The 19,545-nt window shown below is 21.8% G+C and overlaps 3 non-coding genes across 3 annotated transcripts; 1 reads left to right on the plus strand and 2 right to left on the minus strand.

Moving 5' to 3' along the window:
- Positions 1-2,662: 2,662 nt before the first annotated feature.
- Trnal-uaa (transfer RNA leucine (anticodon UAA)) lies at positions 2,663-2,744 on the minus strand. The gene has a single exon. It is a non-coding gene; the product is annotated as a tRNA-Leu (tRNA).
- Positions 2,745-4,360: 1,616 nt separating this feature from the next.
- Positions 4,361-4,432, minus strand: Trnaf-gaa (transfer RNA phenylalanine (anticodon GAA)). The gene has a single exon. It is a non-coding gene; the product is annotated as a tRNA-Phe (tRNA).
- A 96-nt stretch (positions 4,433-4,528) lies between these two features.
- Positions 4,529-4,611, plus strand: Trnay-gua (transfer RNA tyrosine (anticodon GUA)). The gene has a single exon. It is a non-coding gene; the product is annotated as a tRNA-Tyr (tRNA).
- The last annotated feature ends 14,934 nt before the right edge of the window (positions 4,612-19,545 follow it).

Consider the following 19,545-nt stretch of genomic DNA (forward strand, 5'->3'; position numbering starts at 1 on the left):
TACGTCGTTGGCAACAAATTACAACCATATAAATAAATAATTTCTAGATAGTCATAGGTGTCGAAATCGCCGATAAATATATAATACGAATCAAAAAAATCATCTAAACCATCATATATATTTAATCTAATGAAAAGTAAAAATAATCGTAATAGGTACGCTAATATGTTTAATAAATCTCTAAAATATTGTTTGAATACATATATAAAAAATTTGCCCACAATAATTGATAACTCTAGAAAAATAAAAAAATAAATATTATATTTATATAAAAAATATATTGTGATTGCTGCAAAAATACCAAAAGCACTAGTGCTGATGATACTGATATATTCAATATTAATTTCCGAATATAAAAATAAATTAAAAATATAAGTTAAAAAAAATATATACAACAAAATTCATAATTTTTTTGAAATGCGTAAGATGTTATTAATAAAAAATAAAACATATAATATTTTAAAAAAATTTAAAATTCCAACATACCATCAAATGTTTATTCGATACGTATGGAAAAAAAATATTAGCAACGCGGACGCGGCACTAATTATGTAAATATAATACCCACCAGTATATTTAGTTCAATTATATATAAAAAGGTTAGATATATTTTTAACGTGGTAATTAACACAGCAAAAATTACTATTATGCGTACAAAACATCAACGATTCTAGATAGCGTGTGGGTTTATTTTGTTCATTTAAAAAATTTAAATAATTTGCAAAAAACTCAAAGTAGGTATTAAATGACCTAATAAAATTGTTATTATTATTTTTAACGGGAGAAAACCAAACTATATTTATTACCGATAAATTAAATTCTTGCACCTGCGCTAAGAAACATATTAAATTAAATTTGTAAGCAAATCGGTCGTATAAATAATTAATATTTAATGCTGCTGTATAAAATAAAATTTTATAAACGTGCATAATAACATGATTTAACTTAATTATATTTAGCAAATGAATATTGTTTAAAACGGGATTAACGTCGTTAATTAACTTGATGGTAGAATTATACTTTAGAAACGCATTAAATGTGCTATTTAACATATAATAAAATTTTGAAACATAAATTAAACGTATATTTATAAACAAATAATTAAAGTATAAATAATTATTTAATTTTTTTAATCAAAGTTCTGTCGTTGTATATTTATTTAAAAAATCATAGTTTAAACTATTATTAACATACGTTAAGTCGTAAGTTTTATAAAAATTAGAATTAGATCAAATGTTATACATGTAATTCTACTAAGAATCGAACTTAGGTGAATAAAATATGAATTTAGCGCTTTACCATTAAGCTATAGAATTAATTGTGCTATTTGCGCTATGATTACAAACTAGCCCTCGTTTATAATATATTACCCCGTAACGCGTGAATTGATTCTATGTACGATTAAAATAAAATTTATTAAATTAGCAATTACGCCAATTATATTAAATGTAATAATGCCTATAAATAGCATATATATTTGCATTAAATAATATTTGTATAATGCGATATTTATTAAAAAAAATTATAATGGTATAAAGTGATTAAGTACTGAATTAATTTTATTAAAAAAAATAAATTAATTAAGGTAAAAACATGTGATACATTGGTATTATTGTTAAATTTATATTTAATAAATAAATTTACCACGAATAAATACAATTATTTTAATATATTATATGTGTAATAAAATTAGTATCAAATAGGTATTTAAAATACTACTTACCGCTAAAAATATATAAAAATTATAAATATATTGAATTAAATTATACAATAAAATTATACTACACATCAACAATATATATACGTATTTATTAAATATATATATTGGCATAACATTAAATAATTGTAAATATATTATGCATAACACAATAAAATAGTACATCACGTTATAAATGATTAATGATGAATAAGGAATATAGTTAAAAAGGTTTAATTTTCAAAAAAATAATATTACTCAACTTAATTTAAAAAATATAAAAATATATAAAAATATATAAGTTAAAATACTGTTAGATAAATTAAAATATAAATATATATATTTATTATAAAATTCGGTAACATTTAAAGAGTTATTCGATGAAATATAAAAATATAAAAATATAAAAATATAAAAATATAAAGTAGCGTATGATATATTTCAAAAATAAATAATTATAGATTTTTGTACGCGCTTAAAAGATGCTTCAGAGTTTACTATTAATAAAATAAATAAAATACTTATAAGTTCCATTAAAAATAATAATAGTAACAGAGAACTATTATGATATAAAATTAGTAAAAATATATTAAATATCAACAGTAATGGCATAAAATCATTTGCTTGATGTTTAGACGACATTAATAGTTTATTTGCATATATAAATATATAAATATATAAATATATAAATATATAAATATATAAATATAATTTATATTTATTTAAAGAAATATATAAATGCATATAGTTAATGTTTATTACGTAACTAATTAAAAATGCATTTAGTAAAAAAATAGTCAACCCGTAAATTATAAAAATTGGTTTTGTTTGAATAATATTATAGGTGCACTTATTAATTGTGTCAGCATTAAAATTTAAATAATTTATATAAAAAATAGTTATATAAATTATTATCGCGTACACATATATGTTATAGTATAATATTAGTGACGAAAAAAATATAAATACCTATACTTGGACTCGAACCAAGACTCTTTTAAGAATAAGATTTTAAGTCTTACGTGTCTACCAATTTCACCATACAGGTTATAAAAATAATAAATAAATTTGCGTGAATAACGATAACATTTAAATTAGATATATGCATCATTAGCATAATCAAACTAACGGGAATTGAACCCATATTCTTAAATTGAAAGTTTAATGTATTACCATTATACGATAGTTTGATATAATTAAAATAAATTTTAACGTTTAAATTTGTTATTAAATTTAAAGCGTCGTACACGCAGCTTTTAAATTTAAAAATCATCTGATTTGAAAAGATTTTGTATATTTATACTTTAAATTATAATAATAAATATTATAATATTTAAATAACGAATAATAATGATATTTGTAAAAGTAATAAAAAATTTCATAAAAATGCCAATATAAGAAATTTTGTAATAAATATAAAATAATATTAAAAACATAAGTTATATTATTTTTGAAAGAAAAGGGTGAAGTTTTAAAAAATATTTTATTATAAATTCACATTAATTTGTATTTAGAATACATCTGGACTCTGCCTCTTTTTTTTTATGTGCCATTGGTGACCGATTTAATGTTATTAAAAAATTTTTTTTTTTAATAATTTTAGTATAATAATTTGATCAAAAATTTTTTAATAATAATGATGTTAATGTATTTGAAATAAATTTATAATTAATATATTTTAACGGTATAAATAATTTTAATACTGTATAAAAATTTATAGGTGTATAAAAATTTATAGGTGTATAAAAATTTATAGGTGTATAAAAATTTATAGGTGTATAAAAATTTATAGGTGTATAAAAATTTATAGGTGTATAAAAATTTATAGGTGTATAAAAATTTATAGGTGTATAAAAATTTATAGGTGTATAAAAATTTATAGGTGTATAAAAATTTATAGGTGTATAAAAATTTATAGGTGTATAAAAATTTATAGGTGTATAAAAATTTATAGGTGTATAAAAATTTATAGGTGTATAAAAATTTATAGGTGTATAAAAATTTATAGGTGTATAAAAATTTATAGGTGTATAAAAATTTATGTATAATAAATAATATTGATTTAAATATCTGTATTTGCGAAATGAATTAAAAAGAATAAAACAAGAGTAGCAAGAATCGAACTTACGCTATTAGTTTTGAAGACTAAAGTACTGCCATTATACGATACTCTTTTTATAGTTGAATATATAAATTTTTATAAAATAACGTTTCTAAAATACTGTGATATGTTATATTAACATAACCAGTGACTGGATAATTTTTTTTAAAGGGATAAGATACATCTAAATAAGGTAACAATAAATTTCGGGTATCTTTTTTATAAATAAATTTTAAACCAAAAAGTTCTGAAATTTCTCTTTCAAATCACGCGCAATTATAATAAAATGTTTCTATAGATGAAATATTATTATAAAGTATTATAATTTTTCAACGCGTATTATAAGTATAGTTATAAATAATATAACATATAATAATATTGTTCGTATAATTATGCTGATAAACAACTACGTCTTTAATGCTACTATATTTAAAATAAGAAGATAGTTTTATTACGCATATTACTCAATAAAAATTTTTTAAAAATATAAATCAAATATTAAATAAAATTTTAGTTTTAAATAATAATATTGCTATTTTATTAAAAATGAAAGTATATATATTTGTTTTAAATAAGATTCGAACTTATAACCTCAAAGTTTTCAGCCTTGCGCTCTACCGTTGAGCTATTAAAACATAATATATTTATACACATTATAATATATATGTACCTATATGAGTATATATATATACTCATATAGGTACATATTATATATAACTAATATTTTAAAAGAGAAAATAGCCAAGTGGTCGACGGCGATAGACTGTAAATCTATTGATATATATCCTCGTCGGTTCGAATCCGATTTTTCTCACATTGATTTTATTAAAAAAAATGTTAAAATTTAAAAATTTTAAATTTATATCAATTCATATGTGTACTAAATATATATTTTATAATTATATGTATAATCGCATATATGATTTTTTGTCAATAAATATTAATTATTCACCAAAAATTTTAATTAGTATTATAAAAAATAATTTTACTTTAAATTTATTAAATTATTATTATAAGCCTTTATTGTTTTTTAAATCAATCGGTAACTGAAAATATACATACAGTATAAAAACAATATGATTATTATTAATTAAAAAACTTAAATTAATATGCAGATTTTTATATTTACCACTCAGTATTTTACAATATCGTTGATTTTTTTTTGTTAAATATGTATACTTATATCTATTTAAAGCAATAAATTTCGGAACGCCCAAATTTATTTTTCAAAAAAAATTATATATTTTTAATATAATTTTTAAAAAATTATATATATACACCTCTTATAAAAAAAAAAAGAAAAGATCACTCAAGCGCAAATTGTTTAAAAAAATTTTTTTAAACTAAAATATCTAATAATAATCACATATTTAAATGTCCGTATACTACAATATAGCGCGGTACATTAATGTTGTGTATATAAATTTGTGAAATTAATCAAACCTAATACTTTAATCAAACCTAATACTTTAATCAAACCTAATACTTTAATCAAACCTAATACTTTAATCAAACCTAATACTTTAATCAAACCTAATACTTTAATCAAACCTAATACTTTAATCAAACCTAATACTTTAATCAAACCTAATACTTTAATCAAACCTAATACTTTAATCAAACCTAATACTTTAATCAAACCTAATACTTTAATCAAACCTAATACTTTAATCAAACCTAATACTTTAATCAAACCTAATACTTTAATCAAACCTAATACTTTAATCAAACCTAATACTTTAATCAAACCTAATACTTTAATCAAACCTAATACTTTAATCAAACCTAATACTTTAATCAAACCTAATACTTTAATCAAACCTAATACTTTAATCAAACCTAATACTTTAATCAAACCTAATACTTTAATCAAACCTAATACTTTAATCAAACCTAATACTTTAATCAAACCTAATACTTTAATCAAACCTAATACTTTAATCAAACCTAATACTTTAATCAAACCTAATACTTTAATCAAACCTAATACTTTAATCAAACCTAATACTTTAATCAAACCTAATACTTTAATCAAACCTAATACTTTAATCAAACCTAATACTTTAATCAAACCTAATACTTTAATCAAACCTAATACTTTAATCAAACCTAATACTTTAATCAAACCTAATACTTTAATCAAACCTAATACTTTAATCAAACCTAATACTTTAATCAAACCTAATACTTTAATCAAACCTAATACTTTAATCAAACCTAATACTTTAATCAAACCATATTTTTATATTTTTAAAAATATATTATATCACTATTTGGGAGTATTAACTTGCGTATGGTTAAATAAAAATATATTTACTTTATTAAAATGGCCGGAGTTGATTTGTTGTTATACATGATTAAAGTTAAATCGGAGTTTTAATAGTATTTTTAGTAATAAATCATATTTCAAATTCAGCATCTTTACACTATGACTTAGTATATGAAATCAAAATACTATATTATTTAGTAAGTGATTTAAACAACAAATTAAATTAATAAAGTTTTGAAAACAGCGCGCGCTATATAAGTTTATTTTACGAATTTTTAAATATTTAACTATTAATAAACAATTATTCTATAATTACTCCTCTTTATCTGGAATACGCTTTATTTTAAAAGGAAAAATTGGTGTGGGTGGAAATGCGAGAACTCGCAAATATATATATAACATAGGAAAAACAAGTAATTCGTATCATAATAATATTTTATCGTATACATCATCCATTGAAGCAAATACACCAGGAGCTGTGGGTATGCGGTTATGGTTATACCGATAAATTGCATAATAATAAATATCATATTAATTACAAATTTGCAAATTATATAGTTTTTTATGTTGGCCGCACCAAAATCAAAATATATAAAATCAAAATATATAAAATCAAAATATATAAAATCAAAATATATAAAATCAAAATATATAAACCATGTGGCACTGTTAAACATTTATGATTCATATCCCCATAACGTTAAACAAAATTATTTGCTAATGGATTTATTTTTCAAAAAAAATAATTTATTTTTTATGTTTAATTCAAACAATTTAAAGCGGTATAAATATTGTTGATTGATCACCAGGTTTAATTTATTTATCAAGCATCAAAATCAGCAACCCAGCACTAATTATCAGCACCGTAAAAATATATTATGATATATTTATAAATTTTGTTAAAATGACCGCCTAATTTAATTTTAATTCAGTTTATTCAAATGTTAATTTATGATGAAACCGCAGCGTTATCAGCATATATACTTTTATATATATTATTATATATATTTTTAACTGGATTTATGATGTTATTATTATACAATATTGGAATCAATACTAATTATGTGCTGCAATATCACAGCCAGTACGCTTTTAATAATAAAAATTTTATTTATTTATTATGCGCCATAATTTTAAATCTAGCCGGAATACCGCCGTTTAGTTTTTTTTTCATCAAAATTATTTACTGTAAATATATATTAGTTCGCGCAAATTTTATATATTTTATATATTTTATATATTTTATATTATTAATGTTGTATTTTTATTTAAAATTTATTCAATTATTTTTCCCTCAAAATATTTTAATAAATAATATAAATTTTTTTAAAATAAAATATTCTGTAATGCCGCACAAGTTTAATACCGCATTATGCGTTTTAATGTTATTTTTTTTTTGTTATTTAAATGATTGTTTAGCGATAATTATTTATATTTTATAATATTAGGTTGTGTATATATTTGTATATTCCAAAAAAACAAAAATATATAAAATCGCAAAAACACCGAACTTACACAACATATAATATATCAACGCATTTTTTATTTGGCACAATTGCATCAAAAAATATAAATATTTCTTACTTGACAAATAAGCACTTACACCGGCTAATTCTGTATATTAAACGTTTAAATAAAAAAAAAAAATATAATTTTAGACGTGTGTGGCTGCCGTATTTTCCAACCATCCCGATTTTTAAAAAATCGAGAAATGCGAGAATGGGGAAAGGTAAAGGCAGCAAAGTTAATTGAAAAACTATTTTGCGGCCTAACTTATCATTACTCGAGTCAAGAAATATTAGAATTGGCCGATTTATTCAATATGTTAAAATCGTCACCACTAGATTACCTCTAAACTCCAAAATCGCATTAAACAAGTATGTATATTTTAATGTATATAATTTATAATATATTTATAATTAACTGTTTAATGCTGTTACTTTCAACAATTATTTTTAGAGTAAATATTACAAAAATATTATTGTGATTATTTATCGTATTTTTAATATATACAACGTATGTTTTACACTATACAAAAATATATATGATGTTTGATTTTTTTGTTTATGGTTGAATTACAGCCGTAGTGTATTCATTTATTGTAATAACATTTATATCGTTTATTTTTACAATTATTTTTTTTAATAATTATATATACTATTATTTATTTTTTTTAATAATTATATACTTAAGCGCATATATTATATTATTTACAAACAATTTAATTATTTTTTTAATGGGGTACGAATTTTTATTATTACCGGCATTTTTTATATTATATAAATTTGCGAAAACGTACCGGTGTGCTGAAGCAGCTTATATTATGTTATTTTGGACCCAATTTGGTGCTCTAACATTAATATTTACTAGTATTTATATTATGATAAAATATAATGTATACCAATTCACAGAGTTTACAAAATTATCTTTAACAACTAGTGAGCAACACATATTATTTATTTCCCTATTAATTAGTTTTGGAGTTAAAATGCCGATATGGCCATTTCACTTATGACTCCCTAAAGCTCATGTAGAAGCACCAACTAATTTTTCAATTTTTTTAAGCGGGGTGTTAGTAAAATTAGCATTTTTTGCGTTTATTAAATTTGTATGCTATTTTTATTTAATGATTTCTTTTTGATTTATTATTGTTTGACTTATTATTGGTATCTTTGACGTTTCAATGCGGTTATATTACCAAATTGATTTAAAAAAAATAATTGCTTTGACAACTGTCATAGAAATGCACTGATTATTATTAACGTTATTAAACAGCAGTCATCTAGCATATATAGCGGGAATTTTGATGTTAGTTAGCCACGCAGTTATTTCATCCTTATTTTTTTTATTAACCGATAGTATATCGCGACGATTTCATACGCGATATATAACAGAATTAACTTCATTATGATTGTTTGCCCCGTGATTAACAACAGTTATTTTAATAACTAATATTTTATTTTTAGGTTTTCCGTGCACAAGTCTGTTTTGGGCTGAAGTTATATTATTTTCCTATATACTTGAATTAAACCCAGCTGTTTATGCATTTTTATTATTTTTATTATTTTTAAGTATCCCAATAATTTTGTTTAAATTTTGAATTCAAATTATGTATGGTAATTTATTTGTAAAAATGTTATATACGGATAAACCTAAATTATTTGCAAATTACTATGATATAAATAAAATAGAAATTTGTATGTATATATTTTTAATAAGCCATTTAATTATTCTAGGTATTTACCCCATGACATTGTTATTTTAATATAATAAAGTTTTTGTGATTGAGTTTATTGAGTCAAAAATTAAATTATAAGTATCGAAAAAATGACAAAACAATAAAAAAAAATAACAAAAAAAATAACACTTTCGCGCTACAAAAAGCCCCCCAAGCAAAAGGATTAGTTGTTCGAATCAGACCAATGACGCCAAAAAAACCAAATTCAGCTATACGTCAAGTCGCAAAAATTAAACTTTACAACAAACTACGTGTGACCGCCCGCATGCCAGGAATCGGTAATCTGTGTACGCGGTATAACCGTGTATTAGTGGAGGGTGGCCGCGCTAATGATTTGCCCGGAGTTAAATATACTGCAGTTCGCGGAGCATATGATTTTGTTCCATTATTTTCTAAACGCAAACGTCGCTCAATTTATGGGGCGCACAGACCAACAAATTATACAAAACACGTTAGAAAATGTTATCGCCACATTGAGTTTTTATAGTAGTTTAAAATTAATTTGTTGTATTTTATATTTGTGGATTGAATTAATACAAAAACATCGACTATAGTCTCGTGAATCAAGGCTGGATCAATATGACCTCTAACTTTTGGCTTAGCTTGTTGCGCTGTTGAAATGATGCACGCCGCAGTAAGCCGTTATGACATGGATCGATTTGGAATTTTATTGCGAGCTTCACCAAGGCATTCAGATTTAATTATTGTGGCAGGCACTTTAACTAATAAAATGTCACCTCTGTTAAGAAAACTATATGATCAATTAAATAATCCTAAATGAGTACTTTCCATGGGAAGTTGCGCAAACGGCGGCGGTTATTATCATTATTCATATTCAGTAGTACGCGGATGCGATAAAATAATTCCAGTTGATATGTATGTTCCAGGATGTCCTCCAACTGCTGAAGCATTATTATACGGTTTGCTACAATTACAACATTATATAGGATACAAATTATTAAATTATAACTATAAACATATGTGATATAATTAAATTTGTTTATATTTTTGTGGTTGAATATATTCTAGCAATAAAAAAATTTCAAAATTTCAAGTATAGAACCAAGCGATTGCGACCTATTCGTATTGTAAATTCAAATTTATATTTATATAAATTTAATTATCGTTTAAATAAAACAAATATTATTAATATCGCGGCTTTGAGTCTGTGAAATTTTTGATTTATTTTTAATCAAATTAATTTATTATTACACACAGAATTTTTACTATATTATTTTAATATGTTTATTAATTCGCGATCAGACGTCTTTACGCATAATAAAACATTAAAACTTATATACCAGTATAATTTTTATTATTTTAAAATCATATGAAAAATTACTTATCATCATTTTTTTATTTTCGTAAAATATTATAATTGAATATGCGTATTACCTACAATTAGATGCCGGATTTAAAGCAAAATTTTTATTTTTGTATGTCATATTGTACTTATCAGAATTAATAACTATAATTAGCGTAATTTATTTAGTCATATCATTATTTACGGTTTTACTAGAACGAAAATTTTTAGCTTTTGCACAACGTCGTTTAGGCCCAAGTATTATTGGACGCAATGGCAGCTTGCAGTTAATTTGAGATTTAGGTAAATTACTAAATAAAAATATATTTATTATACCCCATTTGATCTCCAACGAAATTCAATTATTAATTACTTTACTGTATATATTGCAGTTGTTTATGTGCATAAATTTTACTTTGAATTTTAACTTAAATATTTTTATTAATGCTGACGCTTTAATTTTATATCAATTTTTAATTACAACTTTAAGCCAAATTTTTATTATCGTAATTGCTTTAATTAGCAAATCTAGGTACGCTCTTTTAAGTGCTGTTCGAGGCTGCGTGCAAATTATCTCATTCGATATTTTTTTAATAATTATAATATCTTTAATTTTTATATTAAGTCAGTCAACTAATTATCAAGATTTTATACTAATTCAAAATAAAATATCATTTATATTTATTTTAAATATCATATGTATTTGTTTTATTATTTTTTTATTATTTGAAGCAAAGCGCACACCATTTGATCACCTCGAAACTGAAGCAGAAGTAGTAGCCGGATATGCTACGGAGTATAGCGGAATAATTTTGTTAATTTTATATTTAATCGAATATATGCATTTAATTATTGCAAGTTTTATTTTTGTTATTTTTTTTGGGGGTGGTTGATTTTTGTATAATTTTATTTTTTTAATAAATTTAACACTTTATAGCATATAAGCTACTGCAGTATAAATAATTTAATAACAGTTTTTTAATTTGATCAAAAAACCTATATTTTCTAATTTATGATTCTTTAATGTTAAATTTTTTTTAAATAAATATTATAAATTTTTTTTTTTACGAACATACTTTATCTTAATACTTTATTTTAAAAAATATAATAATATTTTATATATAAAAAAAAATAAAAAAAAATTAAGTTTTCATAAATTTGATAGTTTCGTATTCACTTTTTTTAATTTAATTAATTATAACAAATTATTTATATTTAACACTAAAAATAAAAATAAATCTATAATTGGTAGAAAAATAAATATCTCTAAAAAAGCAAAAATATACAAATTACCTAAATTATATTTATTTAATTTCCAATACAACCAATTATACAATATTATTGGAATAAGATATAATAAATATAATTATAAAATCCATATTATGATTTGTAATAACTGGGGAAACATTTATATGCTACCTTATACGCAAAATATAAATTTATTTAAATTTTATGTAGATCGGTTTAGACTTGAAACCACAGAGTTTATTTTGCCATATTTATATACATATTTATATAAATTACATATATCAACAATAATTTTTAATGTACAATCAAACTATCATAGAAGTCAGCTTCCAAAACAACATAAATATTTTATAAATAATTTTTTTAAAAAACTAATGTATTGCACAGCATTGGGTAGTGTTGCAAAAATAAATATGCACATTCATTCTAAATTATTAACCCAAATTATTTTACCATCAAAAAAAAAAATTTATATTTCATTTTTAAATATTTGCTTCGTATACTATGCGTCAATTTTTAAAATTGAAGAAAGCAGAAAAATTCCTAAAGCTTCAAATAGGTTTAAACTTGGCAATAAACAATCTGTTCGTGGAATTGCAAAAAACGCTGTTGATCACCCACACGGCGGAAATACGAATATTATAAAAATAAAAAAAAACCCTTGAGGAAAAAATATATACTAATTGGTATAAAGAGTTTTTGAATTTGCACAAATATAAATCTTCGCATTTATGTAAAAATATTAATTTTTATAAGATATTAAAAAAAGCAAGTCCTGGTATGTACTCATATAAAAATTTAACTGTTAATATAAATACAATATTAAACGTTATAAATATTTATAACGGAAAATATTTTTTTAAAAAATATATTAATATCTGAGCACTGGGGTTTAATATTAAAGAATTTATATGAACAAAAAAACGTGCCAAATATAAATCAAAATTAAAGCTAAAAGTAAAACTAAGAGTAACTGCACAAAAAGAAAAATTAAAACGACAAAAAATAAATGATTCAACTCACGCTAAATTATATAAAAGGTATTTCAAAATAATAAAACCCGAATCAAAACTAAAGCGTATTAAGTATAATTATAAAATTCGGTAAATATAACTTAATGGTAAAGTGCTAAACTGTGACTTTAGAAATATAAGTTCGATTCTTATTATTTACCTATTTATAAATTTCGCAAATATAAATTTTTTAAATATAAAAAATCATTATTAGTGCACCATTCGTATTATTTTATAGCACATATCGGAATAACTTTATTAAAACACAAATTAAACAAAACCACATCGTTATATAAAAATTTTTTAAATAATAATAATTATAAATTTATATATTGATATACATCATATTTATACTTTGAATTAGAAAAAATTTTTAAATATTCATGTAAAATTTATACATACTTAACAACGTACTTAGTTTATAGAATTATAAATTCTATTATACCTCAAAAATCATTACTTAGTAATTATTATAAACTTTATTTATATAAAAAATTAATTTTAAAAACTTATAGTTCGCGGTGCTTATTGTTTGGTAAACCAACTAAAGGCCAGCGTACTTGATCGAACGGATGAACATCATATAAAATTCCTAATGTAGTCAGATCATACATAAAAAAAAATCTAAAAAAAAATCTAAAAAAAAATCTAAAAAAAAATCTAAAAAAAAATCTAAAAAAAAATCTAAAAAAAAATCTAAAAAAAAATCTAAAAAAAAAAAAAATTTGATATATGAGCATAACTATATTAACATGATGCGCACGCAGTAATATTGTAAGCTTAAGTATTGTATATATATATGAAACTAACGTGAAATAAACTTATTTATAACTTTTATAAATATAATTTTAATGGTTATTTAGCGGATAATATTTATTTATATAAAAATATTAAGTATAAACATCATCATTTGTCTAACCAACGTAAGTGCCGCTACAAGAATATTATATTATTGCCAAATAACTTTAAAAAAAAATATAAATTATTTTGTTCAAACATTAATCTTATAAACAAATTAAAATGATCGCGCGTAATTCATTTTAAATCAACTAAATTCAAAATTAAATCATCGTTTTATTATTATTTATTACAACAAAGTAACACTTGCAATAAAATACATTTAAAACGAACTAAATTATTTAGAAATAAATATTTATATAAAAATTCACCTAAAATGCCGCTAAAATTAAATATAAATAAGTATTTATTTTATGCTTATAAATTTAAATATAAATCACACGATGATTCAAATTTATATTTACCACAAATTATTTTTTATAAATACCCGTATAAAATTCAATCGCTATTCTATAATTTTACGCAAATTAATTTATATAAAGTAAGATTAAAAAATAATATTTTATTAAAATACGGCTCACTTCAAAAATTTATTAAACGTGTTAATAAAAAAATTAAAAAAATATTTATATACAAATATAATTTACGCACAAATACATCGTGCCGCTATAGCTGAGATTTGAATATTTATAATTTGCGTTCTAAAAGACAAGTTATAAAATCATTTAAAACATCTTGACAAATAAAGCACCTCAAACGATTTGTAAGCATATACTATAAAACAATATTAAATTTTTTTTTTAAAAATTTAATGCATAATTATATACACCAAAATATGGTATATAACCGTATTATTAGTTCGCGCAAGCAACGTCGAGTTTATAATTTAACCAGTATTAGTAATATGCGTAACGTGTTAAAAAAAAATATAATACTACCAATAAAAATATATTGTGGCACTAATTTTTGCACTAATTTTTTATCACTTACAAATAAAATTTTTTATAATATAAATAATTCAACTTTGTTTTTTAAAAAAAAACAAATAATTTCGATTACGAATATTTATAATAAATATAAACTTAACGAGTCGCTTGATTTCAAAATAAATTTAAGTATATATAAGAAAAACTACAATAGAATAATAATTATTAAAAACGATAATATAGCGCACGCGCATAATTTTAATTTCATCAAATTTTTTTTTCAAAAAAAATTATTACATTTGTATAAAATATTTAAATATAATAATAAATATTATTTTTATATAAATATTATTTTAAGTAATTTTTTTTTTAAATATAAAAAATCTGTATTTTTTTCAAATGAAAATTTATCTCAAAAATATAAAAAAAAATACAATATACAATATTTTGCATATAAAATTAAATTAAAACCTGGTTTTGCAACCTTATGGCGTTTAATAAGAGAACAATTTAAAACAATTTATAAAATCAATGTTAAGTTTCAACATATGTTAACAAAATATGTTAATTTAATTTCATCTCTGCAAGTTTACTATAAACTATTATATTGATATAATAATATTCATTATATATTTAAAAAATCATTTTTAGCCAATAATAAATACTTATTAGTATACACAAATGGCAGTTTAAAATCATATTATTTTAGTTCAAAAATTAAATTAAAAAAAATTATAAAAAATTATATTTATACTGGCGACATCATTCAATTACCACTTAGTTATAAATTTATTATCTTATACAAATCAAATTTTATTTTCAAAAATCTTTTATACATAAATTATGATATATCAACGTTTAGCGCCATTTATTTATACTATAATAATTTAATATCAAATTGAGGGTTAAGCAAAAAATATTATAATACATTATTTAGCTTAAAAATGTATAATTGGAAGTATTTAACATAATACATGCCGAGCATGTTTATCAAATTGAAATCCAATATCTTTAATTTTTGAAATAACCAAATAATAAATAACTCAAATTCGATAAAACATGTTTTATTAAATTTTGGTCCACAGCACCCCGCAGCTCATGGAGTTTTACGTTTAATTTTACAATTAAATGGTGAATTAGTAGAGCGCGCAGATCCACACATTGGATTTTTGCATAGAGGAACTGAGAAATTAATCGAGTCAAAATTATATTTACAAGCATTACCTTATTTTGATCGTTTAGATTACGTATCTATGATGTCACAGGAGCACGCATTCTGCCTATCAGTCGAAACGGCTTTATGTACTTTAAATTACACTTCATTTTATATTAAGATCAGACTAATGTTTGATGAATTAACGCGGTTATTAAATCATTTACTAACGATATCTACACATTCGTTAGACGTAGGAAATATGTCACCATTATTTTGAGCGTTCGAAGAACGCGAAAAAATAATGGAATTTTATGAGCGAGTGTCCGGTGCTAGAATGCACGCAGCATTTTACCGCCCAAATTCAATAAATATCAGTGGTATAAATATAAATTTATTTATCGATATAGCATTATTTACAAAAGATTGTTTTAAGTGTTTAATAGAAATATACTCAGTACTAAGTACTAATAAATTATGGAAATTAAGATTAGTTAATATAGGAATTTTGGGGTATACCAACGCGTTAAAATCCGGAGCAACCGGCGTAATTGCGCGCGCGGCTGGTTTAAAAAAGACATTAGACTTTTATCTCAATTCACTTATAGTAATTATTGGTACACAACATTTAATAGTTTTTTAGGAAAAAATGGAGATTCATTCGACCGCTTTTTAATTCGCATGCGTGAAATGTTTGAAAGCTTATACTTAATTAATCAAGTTATATCTTCATTAAATTTAATTGACTATAAAATATTTTTTAATAAGTGAAAAAAAATAACACAAAATAAATATATAAATATGGAAAAATTAATAGCCCATTTTAAATATTATAGTGAAGGGCATATACTTCCCAAAGGATTGTATTATGCTAGTGTTGAAGCGCCTAAAGGTGAATTTGGTGTAACACTAATTTCTAATAATCTAAATAAACCTTACCGTTGTAAAATTAAAAGCCCAGCATATACACACTTACAAATTTTATCCTACTTGTCTAAGGGGCATTATTTTGCCGATGTTGTTACCTTAGTCGGATCACAAGATATTGTATTCGGAGAAGTTGATCGATAATAATCAATTTAAAATTATTAACTCTAGGCCACAATATTCCAGACAAAAATTAAATAATAATTCGGATTTTTTAAAACGAATTTTATATTTAAAATCTGAAATATTATTAGTCGCGTTTAAATTATTCAAATTTAATAATTACCTAAGTAAACTTAGTAAGTTAAACTGTAATTACAAAAATAATTATAAAAATAACTTTACTTCAAAGGAAAAATTTATAAATTATTGTGTAATTCGAGGTAGAAAATATGGTGTAGTAACAAAATATAAATTTTCTAGATATGTTATATTTAATAATTTATTTTCTATAAAATATTTACAAAATTAGTATATACAATTGACTGAGTTTTACTTAATAAAAATATATTTGGCAGCGCGTGTTTATATTTTTTTTAAAATAAAAATATTTTTTTTAATGCATGCAAACATTATATTCAGCGTAAAAATTATTTTATCTTTGTTATTTTTAATAATTATGCGTGTTGGCGTGCCGCGCTTCAGATATGACCATTTATCAAAAATAGGCTGGCTAAAATTTAGTATTATTTTATTATATATATTTTGGTGATTATTTTTATTATTAATTATTTGATAAAATAATTGTGTTTATTTAAATGACTTTGCTGTGGATTTATTTATACAAAATACTTAAAAATTTATATAATTATGTTTGCGCCGCGTTTAATTTTAATACCAATACTATTTTGAAGCTTAATGGTATTTTTTTTTTGCGTAATTATCCTGAATATAATAATGTATTAAAACTAATAAAATACCATAAATTTTTGTAAATTATACTAATAAAAAATTCTGTTTTTTTTAATGATTGTTAGACAATTAATGCACATTACAAATCTAGTAAACATCGCGTATAGGCACAATTTAAATTATTTAGTAATAAAAGATACTAAATTTAACCGCGCGTGTATAAAACATTTATACCAACATAACTTCATTAAGATATTTAAATATAATCATTTTAAGCAATCAATAATTATTATGTTAAATTATTTTAAAAATAAAAATATAAATTATAATTTATATTTTTTTAAAACAAAGCAAAAAATCACTCTAAATAAATTTTTTTTAAATAAACTAAAATATAATTACTTATTTTCATGCGCCTCAAAAAAATATCCGTTTTTTCTTAATAAAAATAATTTATTGCGTTATGGTAAAAATGGCAAAATTTTAGCAATTTTATTTTAATAAATATCGACAAGTTGGGTATATTTTGTAGAATTAGCTCAATAATTAATAATTATGCACTACCTGTACCGTTATTATATATTGTTAGAAATCGTCTAAATATCGTATTATATATGTATAGTTTATTAATATTTATATATTTGTCTACTTCATTATAAATGTATTTATTAATATTTTGATTAAACTTAAATATATTTTATTACATCATATTTATTAAATAAAATATTTTAGTTTATTATAATGCAATTATATAATTTGTCGTGTAATATTGTGTCAATTATCAAATTAATTTTTAAAAAAATTTTTTTATTTTCTGTTGTTTAATATTTATGTTTATAGTTGACTCTGTTATAAGTGATGATGAGCCGCTATTTGAACCAATAGAATGGAGTTTGTGCCAAAGTTGATTATTATTTTTATTAATAATTAGTTGGTGTGCTGAGGTGTTAATAAGCAGCACGTATGGTAATTATACAGGGCGCGATAAACGAATATGAAATTCATTGTATAAAACATATTGATTAATTCAAGTATATTTAATGTTAAGTTTAATGCTACTTATTATTTTTGCCGTAATCCCGTTTTATTTTGAATTGCAAAGTTGCTGCGCCGTGTGAATTAGCTTTTGAAATTGATATAACAGAATTTTTATTTGAAAAGCAATTTCTATACATTTTATTTTGTTATTTTTTGCTTATATTTTACAATTAAATTTACGTTGAATTTCGCTAAATAAAATATTAATATTTTTAAGCATTAGTATTTTACTGTTGGGTATGTTAGTTTATATTAATATTGTAGTCGTCATGTTTTTATATTTTACCAACCCTACTACCTATAATTATAATTTAAATATTGATTATTTGCAGCTAAATAATACACCTAATAAGTGAGGCTGGGGAGTCGCGCAAAAGGATCATTTTTCGTATCATAGTACACCGACAGTATTTTGATATAAATATGATTTTTGTTATATATCTGCGTGTTTAATGATTCAATTATTTTTTACATTTTCGTACACATTATTGTTTATTCAATTATGTTTAGTGTTAAGAAAATTTTATACAACCAAAACAATAACGTATACAACATTAACGTATTATGCTAATTCTATCAGATTATATTTTTATTGTACAACATGTATTTATATACTTAGTTTAATTAGTTTTTTTATGATACTAATTCGTAACCGCAACGATTTTATTTTTATGTTATAACTAGTAAAATTATTAATAAAACAAGTTTATTATCGTGGGACAACCAGGATATTCTATACTAAGCCGATTGGGTAAATACACGCACTGATTGCATATATATAATGATAACATCAAGTATAAGCAAATTAAATATCACCATCACGCTGCTTTGAAGTTTAATGTATATTTTTTTTTTAAATACAGCAATTATTTATTTAAAAATCACTGATTTAATTTTAAACGAATTTTTAATGACCCAACAGTTAATAAAAATATTAAATTTTTTAAAAATAGTCATTATTTAAATAATATATGAAGATCAAA

Source organism: Oculina patagonica, unplaced genomic scaffold, assembly GCF_052425735.1.
Source record: "Oculina patagonica isolate OP01 unplaced genomic scaffold, crgOcupat unplaced19, whole genome shotgun sequence".
Lineage (NCBI taxonomy): Eukaryota > Metazoa > Cnidaria > Anthozoa > Scleractinia > Oculinidae > Oculina > Oculina patagonica.